This window comes from Bos taurus, chromosome 11, assembly GCF_002263795.3.
Source record: "Bos taurus isolate L1 Dominette 01449 registration number 42190680 breed Hereford chromosome 11, ARS-UCD2.0, whole genome shotgun sequence".
Lineage (NCBI taxonomy): Eukaryota > Metazoa > Chordata > Mammalia > Artiodactyla > Bovidae > Bos > Bos taurus.
The window spans coordinates 42,409,908-42,424,073 of NC_037338.1; positions in this window are offsets into that span (position 1 = coordinate 42,409,908).

Here is a 14,166-nt window from a genome sequence, read left to right on the forward strand (position 1 = left end):
CCATTCTGGATGAAAAACAAAAGCAGACCTGAATCCACACAACTCCATCATACCAGTTTCACTTAGAGATATATAGGTCCCACTCTGGGCACACCAGGACCCAGCAAACGACTCCAGAATTGGCTCAAAGTAGACCCAAGCTAGGCGTTGATGTTGGCAATCGCCAAGCTGGGTGTAGAGCAGCCATCATTTTTCAGCTAATTTTCTCCTTCTGCCTCCTCGCTGGCTCCAGGTAGAACATTGTTCATTAAGAGCACTGCAGAACTCGGTAGAGCTCATTCTTGCTGAGATCGCCTCTCTGATCTTCTGAAGCCTTTCAAAGGGAATGAGCCTTGGCCTCCTTTTTATGGGCTACATTATGACCTGGCTTCAAAGTGTGAAAAGAGGTTCCAAGATCCCCTTTGTGCAGTGGAGTCTCTTAATTGCACTTTTAAACACAGTGTAATTTTTGTAATTAACATTATGGTTTCAGAGGGCAGAGAAGCCCGCACCATGCTAATTACAAACCCGCGTCTTCAGAGTGGCGGAATTTCCAAGGCCTCTGATATCGGGGTGGAATACAGTTTTTATGAAGGATTTCAAAGACCCTCTGTGGGCTGTGTTCTGAGTCATCATTAGCATTTGATAACATAAAGAAATTTTATAACATGTGACAGATTTCGATGTGAAGATTTTACCTGATAACTGGGAAATTTGCATAAAGAGCTTCATTAGGTCTCCTCTCACATTACTGAGAGAGGAAGAAGTATAGTGCACTCTTTCCCTAAGATTGTTCTTAGGAGCCAAGGAATTGGTGCTTTATAATAAAATTTACAGTATATTATGAAGTGAAGTTGTAATAATCTTCAATGATGTTGAAAATCAGAGCATACGTGCCTTTTAAGGAGAGGGAGAGAATATGTATCAGAATTACCGTGTAACTGAAAACCTTGCAGTAAAGGTATATTGTACTGTTCTTTGCCATATAAAAGACCCAGGCCTGCTAGGCTGCCGAGTCAAGGCGAAAGCTTCATATATATAACACTGAGCGACAATAATGTGCAATTTTTTCACTCCATGAATAGTCTGTTCACTGAGAAAAAATTATCTGCTTCTTATTCCAGAGGAAAGTTTATTTTACCTTCGTCTTCCAACCCCAAGCTATCAGCCAAATTGTGTGTGCATGTTTGTGTAAAGATAGACACACACACACACATGCACACTCACACTCTCTCTCCCCATCTCTGTCTCTCTCTTCTGGAGATGCACTGTACATTCTATGCAGGGCAATCACAGATCCTGCAGAGTAACTGGCCTTTCTTATGCTGATACTGTCAGAAATTGTACTGTGGCATAGGGATTGAGTCCCAAAGCCATCCATTTGCTGAAATCCTTTCACTGAGCCTGGATCAATTAAGTCAGTAATAGTGATAATTTTGGGAAAGCTTTCTGTCATGATGGGAACAAGAATTCATCATTATTCCATGCTGTCTTATTATTTCAACACCATGCATATGCCTTTGGATGTATAGCAGTAGCTTGAGGCATTATCTCAGTGGGACATGTTTTCCTTCATGAGAGTCTTTTCCTTGGTGATTATGCAGATAATGCATGGCTTTGTAATGACATCATAAATAGAACCCAAAGTCCTAAGAAACAATTAGGGAAGTATATCAATACTTCCCTTGTAATCATAATATCATCTGATTTCCAGTGGGATGCCAAGCTAGCTCCCCAAGTTCCATAATCACGTACACGCATTAATGCCTGCTTCACAATCTATCTTGGAGTCTCACATTCTGGCTCTGGAGACAAATTAATATGCATTTTAGCCCACTGTCAAGAAGGGAAATCACACACTGGGGTTTTGATCACAGATTGTAGGGTGAGATTCACCCAAGCTGATACAAACTGGACGCTTTGTATACTGACCTCAGGTAAAACCAAAAATAGACTAAACAATTAAAAAGCCACTATCATCTGAAAGTGAAGGACCAAAGAATCTTTACTGCAAATTGCTATACTTCCCTTTTTTTTTAATTTATTTATTTTTTATTGAAGGATAATTGCTTTATAGAATTTTGCTGTTTTCTGTCAAACCTCAACACGAATCAGCTGTAGGTATATATATATCCCCTCCCTTTTGACCCTCCCTCCCATCTCCCTCCCCATCCCACCCCTCTAGGTTGATACAAGCCCTTGTTTGAGTTTCCTGAGCCATACAGCCAATTCCCGTTGGCTATCTACTTTACATACGGTAACGTAAGTTTCCATGGTACTCTTTCCATACATCTCACCCTCTCCCCTCCCACCATGTCCATAAGTCTATTCTCTATGTCTGCTTCTCCATTGCTGCCCTGTAAATAAATTCTTCAGTACCACACTTCCCTTTTAATGAAGCTATTTCTGCAAGTGGATTTTTGTTTCAGTTTTCTCCCTTGAATTATTTTTTCCCATCCGATGTCTCCTTTCAGCCTAGTTTAATTCTCCTTAAAAATAAGCATGCCATTTTCACGGGAGGGAAGGGTCACTTTCTCTAATTGATTTGAGGCATGTCAGTCACTTCAGCCTGCAAGGGATGCAAAACCACATCCTAAGTGGACCTCTAAAACCACATGGTGTATTTTACAAGTTCTGTTCACTCCTGCTGAGAAGAATGGGGTATGAGTAGGATTCAATTATAGTTCTGGATTCATTTCCCAATTTTAGGAGAGGGACAAACCCTTCCTTTCTCTGAAGTCTTATAGCTTCCAACAACTAGAAACGGAAATTTTAGATAAATGATCAAACTTACATAGTATATAGGTTTTATTTTTACAAAATATTTGCTTCCAGCAGAGTGTATCTTAATTCACAAATGCAGAAATCTGTCATTAAGATCTGACCCAGCGGCATGGCATTGTCAAATGCAATAACGTATCTTTTAATAGTTTTATATCAAGGAAGGATATAACATATCATTAGTTTAAATGTATTTGCAAGCAATTACCCCCACCAGGATATTTGAGAATGCTCATGCAAAATTGATGAAATTCTGACATGCTTAAACATTGTTCATTTAGCTCAATTCCTTATGTATAGAAAAAATAGAATAAATAATTTTGCTGCCATTTGCAAACTCCTGTTAGGCATTTTTATTCCACTCAGGGCTTCTGTGCTGCCTTTAAACTACAGCCCTTGGTGATTATTTGGGGGAAAAAACAGTTTCATATATGTTTAATTTTAAATAACGGACTATATTCTTCATTCTCCTTATTATCGTTCAATGTAGTAATTTAAATATGGAGTAAATTTACTACATGTCAGCTGCCTTTCTTTTACAAAATGGGATAAATTATTAAATGAGTGGAGGTTGTTTGACAACCAGTTTTCCAGTATTACACAAAAGAAAGACCTTTGACATTCAGCTGTCTTTTGAAAAGAATAAAGTATAAATCAATTAAGCCACTGTGCTGTGGTTCAGAAATGCCATTTTATGGCACATTTTGCTTTTCCTCTCAGGTGACTTTCAGAGAGCTCCACTATTACATGGAGAACAGAATGATAGCCATGCTGGGGTCCTCCTGTGCCTTTCCTGGGTTTCTAAAACCTTCCTTGGCTGAAGCACATCTTAACCAAAACATCAGACACATATCATACTCAACAGGTTCCTTTCTAATTTTTCTCAACTGCACTAGTGAATATTATTTACTAATGATGGATTAAGAATTACGTTTCTGCTTTTGGATGTTTGCCTGCAATCTTAATATGTTCACTGTATCAGAGTAGAGAAACCTTATGTTAAACATCTCATCACCCTTTATGCAAGCCAGGTGAAAAACCACATTCCCATATCTTTCTATTCTATCCCTCAATACCATAATAGCAACTGTGTAATTAATAATACTTTGAGCTCTGTCAAAATGAAATCACTTTTATTTTACTCCAAAGGAAAATCATCTATTAACTATGTGTGACCCCCAAATACATTTTTCTTTACTAACGTCACGAGTAACTATACCTTCTATAATATTCATTTGTCTACCCGAAGCCATAAAGAGTACTCAGATTATTATTTTTTAATATATCTAATCTTTTGTAAAAATCAGTCAGACTGCTTATTTGGAGGGTCACTTAATAAGTACTTTTGGAGTTCAGTTTCTGAGCACAGCACTGCTGTGGGGCAGATTAAACAACAGGAAGGAGGAGGGTAAGACAAACAGACAAAAGAGAAGGTATGGTCTCTTCTCTGAAGAAAATTAGAACGTAACTGAAAAGAGAGTAGACCAGTTGGTTCACACAGAACAATTAGCAAGGCACACAAACTGTATCTAATTGGGCTAAGTGACAGAATATAATTGTAGTAGGAGGTTAGAGAAAGCAGACATCAATAAAGACTGAAAATCTACATTTAGAAAAGCTTCATGGATGATGGGTTGCATACAATGGATAAGATTTAGATGCCTGGAAAGAGGGGAGGAGATTCGACGTGGGATGGTAACAATTCTTTGAATGTGTAAAATGTACTTCAAAAATTCTGAAACAAAAGGGTTCCTGGAAAGTGGTAGGAAGTTAAAATAAATATACTGGATGGTATCTACTTTGGAGAGCCCCCAAAGTCCGTAAAAAATAAACATTTAGGTGGGTTACATTAAGCACTATTGATCCACTAACTCTTCTTGACAAGGGACTGCCAAGAATAAAGTATCCACTAGGGTGCTGGTAGCATGGCCAAATGGGGGGAGGGGGAAAGCCAGCAGGCTGTGAGTAATCCAAGAATGGGTTAATAACTAGCTCTGATGTGATGGAGATGCTTCCCAAGACTGCCAGTGAGCCAACAGAATATAGGGATGAAGGCGAGGGAGGTACCAAAATGTACTGGGATATACTGAATCAGAGCAAATGAGAAATTATGATGTCCTTCACAGGTAGATTAAAAACGGGCTATATTTTCTAAAGGAATGGGATGGAAAATATAATTATTTATTATTTTAATTTTTCAACCACTTATTTATCAGAGAAATGCAATTCAAAACCACAATGAGGTACCATTTCATGCCAGTCAGAATGGCTGCTATCCAAAAATCTACAAGCAATAAATGCTGGAGAGAGTGTGGAGAAAAGGGAACCCTCTTACACTGTTGGTGGGAATGCAAACTAGTACAGCCACTATGGAGAACAGTGTAGAGATTCCTTAAAAAATTGGAAATAGAACTGCTATATGACCCAGCAATCCCACTGCTGGGCATACACACTGAGGAGACCAGAATTGAAAGAGACAGGTGTACCCCAATGTTCATCGCAGCACTGTTTATAATAGCCAGGACATGGAAGCAACCTAGATGTCCATCGACAGATGAATGGATAAGAAAGCTGCGGTACATATACACAATGGAATATTACTCTACCATTAAAAATAATGCATTTGAATCAGTTCTAATGAGGTGGATGAAACTGGAGCCTATTATAGAGTGAAGTAAGCCAGAAAGAAAAGCACCAATACAGTATAATAACACATATATATGGAATTTAGAAAGATGGTAACGATAATCCTGTATGCGAGACAGCAAAAGAGACACAGATGTCTAGAACAGTCTTTTGAACTCTGTGGGAGAGGGCGAGGGTGAGATGATTTGGGAGAATGGCATTGAAATATGTATATTATCATATGTGAAATGAATCGCCAGTCCAGGTTCGATGCATAAGACAGGGTGCTCGGGGCTGGTGCTCTGGGATGACCCAGGGGGATGGGATGGGGAGGGAGGTGGGAGGGGTGTTCAGGATTGGGAACACGTGTATGTATACCCATGGTAGATTCATGTCAATGTATGGCAAAACCACTTTTTAAAAAAAAACTTAGAAAAAAAAAAAGGCTATATTTTCTAAAGGAATATCAAAAGATGGGATGGAAAATACAATTATTTATTATTTTAATTTTTCAACCACTTACTTAGGTGCCACACAATCTGGCAATAGTGTGGCCTCACTAGTTCTCACCCAGAGCTAATGCTACGGAACATTCATTTCAGCATTACTCTTCCCTTCTTAACTACACAGAGCCTCAGAGTCCTCCTCATCATTGAATTCTGGGCAGATGTTACAAAAGAATCAGAATTAATAAATATACACATACACTCACACACATACTCTAATACCCCATGCCTCATTCAAAAAGAAATGTGGCTCAAAACCACATTTAAGCTGGAAGTACCATTTTCTCATGGTATAATATTTAGGAAGAGATGAATGAAAAACAGAGAAAACCATACATATTTGCATATGCACATATTCATACACACACACACAATTTTCCTAGCAAGGTCTCTATAGACAACAGAATACTTAAAGACTGGGGGTTGGGAGAGGCAATTCTTCCATTAATTTGAGTCAATGAATGAAATCCTAGGACAGATAATGACTAAAGTGAAAGTGTTAATTGCTCAGTCATGTCCAACTCTTTTCAACCCCATGGACTAGCCTGCCAGGCTCCCCTGTCCATGGGATTTTTCCAGGCAAGACTAATAGAATGGGTTGCCATTTCCTCCTTTAGGGGATCTTCCTGACCCAGGGATCAAACCCAGGTCTCCTGCACTGCAGGTGAATTACCATCTGAGCCACTGGGTGAAGTGAAAGTGAAAGTCGCTTAGTTGTGTCCATCTCTTTGTGACCCCATGGACTATACAGTCCATGGAATTCTTCAGGCCAGAATACTGGAGTAGCTAGCCTTTCCCTTCCCAGGAGATTTTCCCAACCCAATGATTGAACCCAGATCTCCCGCATTTCAGGCAGATTCTTTACCAGCTGAGCCACAAGGGAAGCCCAAGAATACTGGAGTGGGTAGCCTATCCCTTCTCCAACGGATCTTTCCGACCCACGAATAGAACTGGGGTCTCCTGCATTGCAGGCAGATTCTTTACCAACTGAGCTATAAGGGAAGCCCACTAGGAAAGCCCCATTAAAGACTAAGTCTGCCAGCAAATGATGAGTAAACAAGAAACAAAATACCCCACCATCATTTCCCAATAAGAATACCATTAGCAACAAATGCAGTTAAAATTCCAGGTGGCTTCAAGAAGCGAGCAGCTGGACAAGGACTTACAGCCCGAAAGAGAAAGGTGAGTGGAGAAAAAAAGTGAGAGAAAGCTTCAGCATTTGTCTGGAGAAGAGGAGACTCTGAGGGAACTTAATAATAGCTTTCAAGTGTCTGTCTGAAGAGTTATTCTACAGGGAATGCTGACCAGCTGTTCTCCATCTTTATTCAGGGCAGAACAAAAGGAGATACACTGAACTACAGGATGAAGGATTTAATTTAGACATAGAGAGAGTGGCTTGATAATAAGTGTTATTAGATGTTGGAATCAGTGTCTGAGGCAGCCCTGTTCTTCACAGAACTTGAAGACAGAAAAATTCATGCACAGGCTATGGAGCCCAACTGAAGTGGGCAGTGCTTGACGGTGGTAAGTATAGGTTTATTGAGCTCCCCTGTCCCCTTCCAGTCCCAGTACCTAAGACGACACTCCATCCACCCAAGTCTACCAGGTCAGTTAGAACCACTCCCAAGAACAAAGAGAAAGTGGGCTACTCCCCAGCATGCAGACTTTCAACCATGTTTAACAAGGTGCCAGGAAAAACAAGCAGCCTGAGCATGGATTCCCAAGCCCCCTGCCTTGTTAAATGCAGTTTATGACTTTCACAAAAGTGCTCTGTCTTAATTTGCTTCTTTCCTATAAATGAAATGGGGTACATTTAGTATTCCTACGGGGCTGCTACACTGGCCAAGTTCATGCTGCCTATGGATTTTAAAAATGCCAAGCAGGGGTACCCACATTGAAAATCTTGAGATAGAGTGCGGAGCCATAGGCCCTGGTAACTGACATGTGCTAGAATTACTGGAATATATCCAATCCTTTGTTTTCTTCCTCCATCTCTGTTTCTCTCATTGCCCTTTCTGGTAAAAATAGATGTGCAAGGATAGATAGTCTTTCATTAACTGAATATGTATCGTGCAAGTTTGTATTACTTTTTGCACTATCTTTTCCCATGTAGTCCAAATTGGGGCAGTTTTATAATGCTGTTTAAAAGTAAGAACCTATAGAGTCCTGTAAGGATTCATGTTTGTGCACTCAGTCATAGCCAACTCTTTGTGACCCCATGGACTGTAACCTGCCACGCTCCTCTGTCCATGGGATTTCCCAGGCAAGAATACTGGAGTGGGTTTCCATTTCCTCCTCTGGAGGATCTTCCCGACCCAGGGATTGAACCCACATCTCCTTAGGCTCCTGCATTGGCAAACAGATAGATTTTTTACCACCGAGCCACCTGGGAAGCCTAATATTTCTTAATAGCATACCTTGTACTTATGAAAGCTTACTATATGTTTGTTAAACGAATGACTAGGGATTCTATTTTTCTCCCTCCCACACAACCCATATTAAAGGTCTCCTAATGGAAAAGCACTTCCAACAACTTTGCTTTCCTTGTAAAATGAGTCATCAATCCTCTCAATATCTGAGTTGTTCTCTCATCAATGAAGAATCAGGTGTCCTCGAAGGTAGAGAGAACATCCTGCATATGCTGTGCAGAGCTGGACAAGTCCTTCCTTCCCTCAATACTCATGTCCTCTGTAGTCAGGAACTGGGCTCCCTCTTCTCCATATTCCCAAAACTGTTTTACACAATACTTTGAGCAGAGATATCCCACTAGTATATCCACTATAACAAAAATAAATGAAAAACACAGAACACAAGAAATTAAACGTCGTGCTTAAAGACATGTGCTCTGGAACAAGAGTGCCCTGATTCAAATCCCAGCTCTGCCATTTACTGAATGTGTGACCTTAGGCAAAATATTTGTAATCTCTTTGTGCATCATTTATTAAATGCAGATTATGATAGTACCTTCCTCATCAAGTTGTTACGAGGATTAACTATGTTATATCTATAAAGCACTTGGAACAGTAGCTGATAGGTTATGCACCAAATGTACTACATAAATAAAAAGATATTGGGGCTCATGAATACACTTCCTAGTCTACCAGCTGGTTAAAGTGTTTGGCAGCTCTGCTTGGGGTCACCAGTGGTTCTTTCCCCAAACCACCAGAAAGACAAAGCACATGGTGATGGTAAGCTTCAAGTAGGGTCATAAATACTCAAAATGCTTTGAGAGTTCCTACTAGAAGCAAGGACAAAAAGGGGAACAATGACTTGGTTGAGCAAAATTGAAAAGATGGACCAAAATGATCAACTTTGCCATTACTGAATGTCTACAGACCTATTTGAAATTAGAGCCAGCATCTTCCATTTCCCCAGTGAGAGGAATCTGCTACTGCTGTTGATCAGCACTGATTTTAGAGGGACATCTAAAAAGCAGATGCAAAAGTAACATTAACAGCAACCAGAGCATCAGCCCTGGCTGAGATACACATTGCTGCATGGCAGATTAATGACACAGGCACTTCCGTTCACCCCTTCTGTGCAGACATGGTCCTCTTTCTCACTGAACTTAAACTTTTCCTTGTGCAGCTCATCTCTGCATGCATCCCCTTCATATCAACTAGAGCTGGACCAGGCAGGGAATAAAACAAAGGGCTTAAAACTTTGCTTCATGGAGGAATCAACCTGCCTGACTTCAGGCTCTACTACAAAGCCACAGTCATCAAGACAGTATGGTACTGGCACAAAGACAGAAATATAGATCAATGGAACAAAATAGAAAGCCCAGAGATAAATCCATGCACATATGGACACCTTATCTTTGACAAAGGAGGCAAGACTATACAATGGATTAAAGACAATCTCTTTAATAAGTGGTGCTGGGAAAACTGGTCAACCACTTGTAAAAGAATGAAACTAGAACACTTTCTAACACCATACACAAAAATAAACTCAAAATGGATTAAAGATCTCAATGTAAGACCAGAAACTATAAAACTCCTAGAGGAGAACATAGGCAAAACACTCTCCGACACACATCACAGCAGGATCCTCTATGACCCACCTCCCAGAATATTGGAAATAAAAGCAAAAATAACCAAATGGGACCTAATTAAACTTAAAAGCTTCTGCACAACAAAGGAAACTATTAGCAAGGTGAAAAGGCAGCCTTCAGAATGGGAGAAAATAATAGCAAATGAAGCAACTGACAAACAACTAATCTCAAAAATATACAAGCAACTCCTACAGCTCAACTCCAGAAAAATAAATGACCCAATCAAAAAATGGGCCAAAGAACTTAATAGACATTTCTCCAAAGAAGACATACAGATGGCTAACAAACACATGAAAAGATGCTCAACATCACTCATTATCAGAGAAATGCAAATCAAAACCACTATGAGGTACCATTTCATGCCAGTCAGAATGGCTGCAATCCAAAAGTCTACAAGCAATAAATGCTGGAGAGGGTGTGGAGAAAACGGAACTCTCTTACACTGTTGGTGGGAATGCAAACTAGTACAGCCACTATGGAGAACAGTGTGGAGATTCCTTAAAAAACTGGAAATAGAACTGCCTTATGCTCCAGCAATCCCACTGCTGGGCACACACACTGAGGAAACCAGAAGGGAAAGAGACACGTGTACCCCAATGTTCATCGCAGCACTGTTTATAATAGCCAGGACATGGAAGCAACCTAGATGTCCATCGACAGATGAATGGATAAGAAAGCGGTGGTACATATACACAATGGAGTATTACTCAGCCATTAAAAAGAATACATTTGAATCAGTTCTAATGAGGTGGATGAAACTGGAACCTATTATACAGAGTGAAGTAAGCCAGAAAGAAAAACACCAATACAGTATACTAACACACATATATATGGAATTTAGAAGGATGGTAACAATAATCCTGTGTACGAGACAGCAAAAGAGACACTGATGTATAGATCAGTCTTATGGACTCTGTGGGAGAGGGAGAGAGTGGGGAGATTTGGGAGAATGGCATTGAAACATGTATAATATCATGTATGAAACGAGTCGCCAGTCCAGGTTCGATGCACGATACTGGAGGCTTGGGGCTGGTGCACTGGGACGACCCAGAGGGAGGGTATGGGGAGGGAGGAGGAAGGAGGGTTCAGGATGGAGAACACAGGTATACCTGTGGCAGATTCATTTCAATATTTGGCAAAACTAATACAATATTGTAAAGTAAAAATAAAATAAAATTTAAAAAATAAAAATAAAATAAAAAATATCTCCAAAAAAAAAAAACTTTGCTTCAAGATCCAAGAAGTAACATGATAGCCCTTCACAGACACCAAATACAAACAGATCCATTTCCAAGGTACAATAACCATGTGGACCTTTGGAAGGTAGGAAATTCTCCCCTATCCTGAATTATTGCCTGCCAATTAAGGATTATTTCTCTTCAGTCGAAAATACTTATATTCTTAAAGATACTGTGTCCAAATGTGTTCATTCAATCTATGTTGTAGTCCTATTAAGTTTTAGGCATGGTGTAAGGTTTCTATAGAGTTCAAAGGTACAGCATACAATTCTAGTTATCTGAAAACTTACAAGCAAATTTGGAAAGCATTATTTTTACAAATAAAAATCAGAAAATAATTCAAAATATTATGGTAATAAAATGGCCTGGCAATAAGTACTGGTATTGTAATAAAATGCTTTATTCTCTTGTTCAGATAGGAAGAAACTTTTAAAGAATGGAGTTTTATGTGGGCCAGAACAGTAAGTAAACATATATTAATCAGCAGGCATAATGTGGCTCTTATACAATGGCTGATGTGTGGACTGGAAAGGGGGGAAAGCAAAAGGGAAATGCTCAAAGATGGAAGTGATGCCGCAGTCCAGGAGAGACGGATCTGATCACTTCCACCGAAGAACAAGCAATTCTGAGATCTTCTCATCACAAAATTTCTGCCAACCCCAAAGTGTCCAAGGACTTAGAGACCCCAAGAAAACACATTCAAACAGGAGAGTACATTCTCCAAGGTTACAGAAAACATCTACTGACCACAGATATACATGCCAAAGGCTTCTCAGGAATGGAAGCACAAAGAAAGGGTCAGCCAACCAGCCTTGGTTGTACAAACTCTCTCAACTCTTTTAAAGTATTGCTTCAAGAGAAAAGGTTAAATGAGGTTTGCGTGCAGTGTAATAAACCTTCACTGTTCATAAAGCTCTGTGTGATAAATGTATGTATGGTTACTGTATAAAAATATTGGGGTCAGAAGCCAAAGATCTCTGAGGTTAAGGTTTTTTTGCATGGATAGGTGAAGGAGCCCAAATCATCAAATCTCAAGAAAATGGCAGCTTGTCAGTCAAAGACACAATCTGCTCCAGCTCACCAGAGAAGCCCTTTCCCAAACTCCACTCAGCCTGACGTTATAAGCACTCTAGCCATGATATACAGCACACTATGGCATGTAATTTGTTTGGTTCCAAGAGACTAAGACAAAGGTTTGGAAGGTTCACTGCATTGGAAAAGAGATATGCCTGGCTGCAGGTTTTCACACTTGTAAAAAAAAAAAAATCCCCTATTCCTCAATAATAGGGCATCAAAGTAGAGGCAGGGATTGGTAGCCATGGAGTAGCTAAGAAGGAAATATCTCAACTCCTGCAATGCATGCCAAGGTCTGCAAGCAAACAAGAAGTACATTTGACAAAGTCCTATAAAGAAACGCACGACTCTGCTTATGAGTAACTTTGGCCTATGGCATAATTTGTGCCATATGTTTCCAAACAGTAAAACTGACTCCTGCAGCAGAGAGAGCTGTGTGAAAATATCACGGGACTCATCATTCGGCACAACGGAGAACCCGTTTTCACTTCTGATCCAACCTAGGACTTGTCCTTCTCAGTAAAAAACAGAACAAACAACAATAAAAGAAAACTTGGATTACATAAACCCTCTCCTTTGTACTATGAGAGCTGGACACAGGAGAGGGGGTGAGAGAAACCAAAAGCTGTGGATACAAGAGTAAAGGTAAAGAAAGTTCCTGTAAGTAACTGACTGTATACAATTTGAAGAACCTGTTTAATAAAAGCAGAGTCTTCTTTAGAAATCTCTGGGTACAAACTTCTATTTGCAATCTAAATTTGAGCCATTACTATGTCAGAGATGAAGCATTCCTTGCAGTTAGCGACGACTCTTACTAAGAAGTGGAAAATCAGCTTCCATTGTTGAGCAGTTATCATGAACTGGACATATTGTCTTCACTTAGTCCTTACCACAGCCTTATGAATATATCATGTTAATACTCAACTGGAGAAACAAGGAGAGAAGTAACATATTGCCCAAATTTAGACAGTTAGTGAGCATCAGTGAGATTCCAGAGAAATCTATATACCTCATGTTCCTATCATACTTTCTGTAGATTTGGCAGAGTGGTCATACTGGCAACTATAATCAAAACCTCCAGCCTGGCATGAAATGCAGAACATTTAACAGGACCTGAGTGATAAAATAGGAGAAATCTAAACCATAGAGAAAATCAGAAAAGCCCTTAGCTTAAGTTGGCTATAATTTTCATTAAACCCTTGGAGATAGATTTGGAAATAAATATCATAACCCTGAATATGGTTTATAGTTTGCTGTATTGATGTATTCTTATATTACTACATAGTAAACCAAATATGGTTCAGGGTTTCCACATGCATTCCCAATTTTTCCTTTTATTGTCTTTATAAAGTCCCCCAAACATCATAGATATTGTTACAGAGAGACATCTATAAACGTAGACTCCAACTGTTTAAAATCAAGATGCAGGGACTTAGAGGGAGATGGTCAGGTGAACACCCTCGTTTATAGCTTGTTTCGCACATTTGAGCTTGTTTCTTGCTTAGTGGAGTTGAGCACAAAATACTCAATTTTTTCCTACCCGCTACAAATTCATGAGGCAATTCTCCTGTTATCTTTGAAAAGTTTTACCTTTTACATTTAAATCCACAATACACCTGGAATTGATTTGTGTATATAGTGTATATACTCCTTTTTTCCCCTCCATATGGATATCCAACTACCAATTATTGAAATGACAATTATTTTCCCCATTGCATTGAAGTAGAACCTGTGTTTCATAGTAAGAATAATAACTTTCAATATCTGATAATGTAAATCTTCCAACTGCATTATTATCTTGGCTATTCTTCCTATGTACATTTCCCCAGAAATTTAGAATCAGCTTATCAATTTCCATGAACAAATCTGTTGAGACTTTTTATTGAAATGGCAACTAAATCCATAGGTT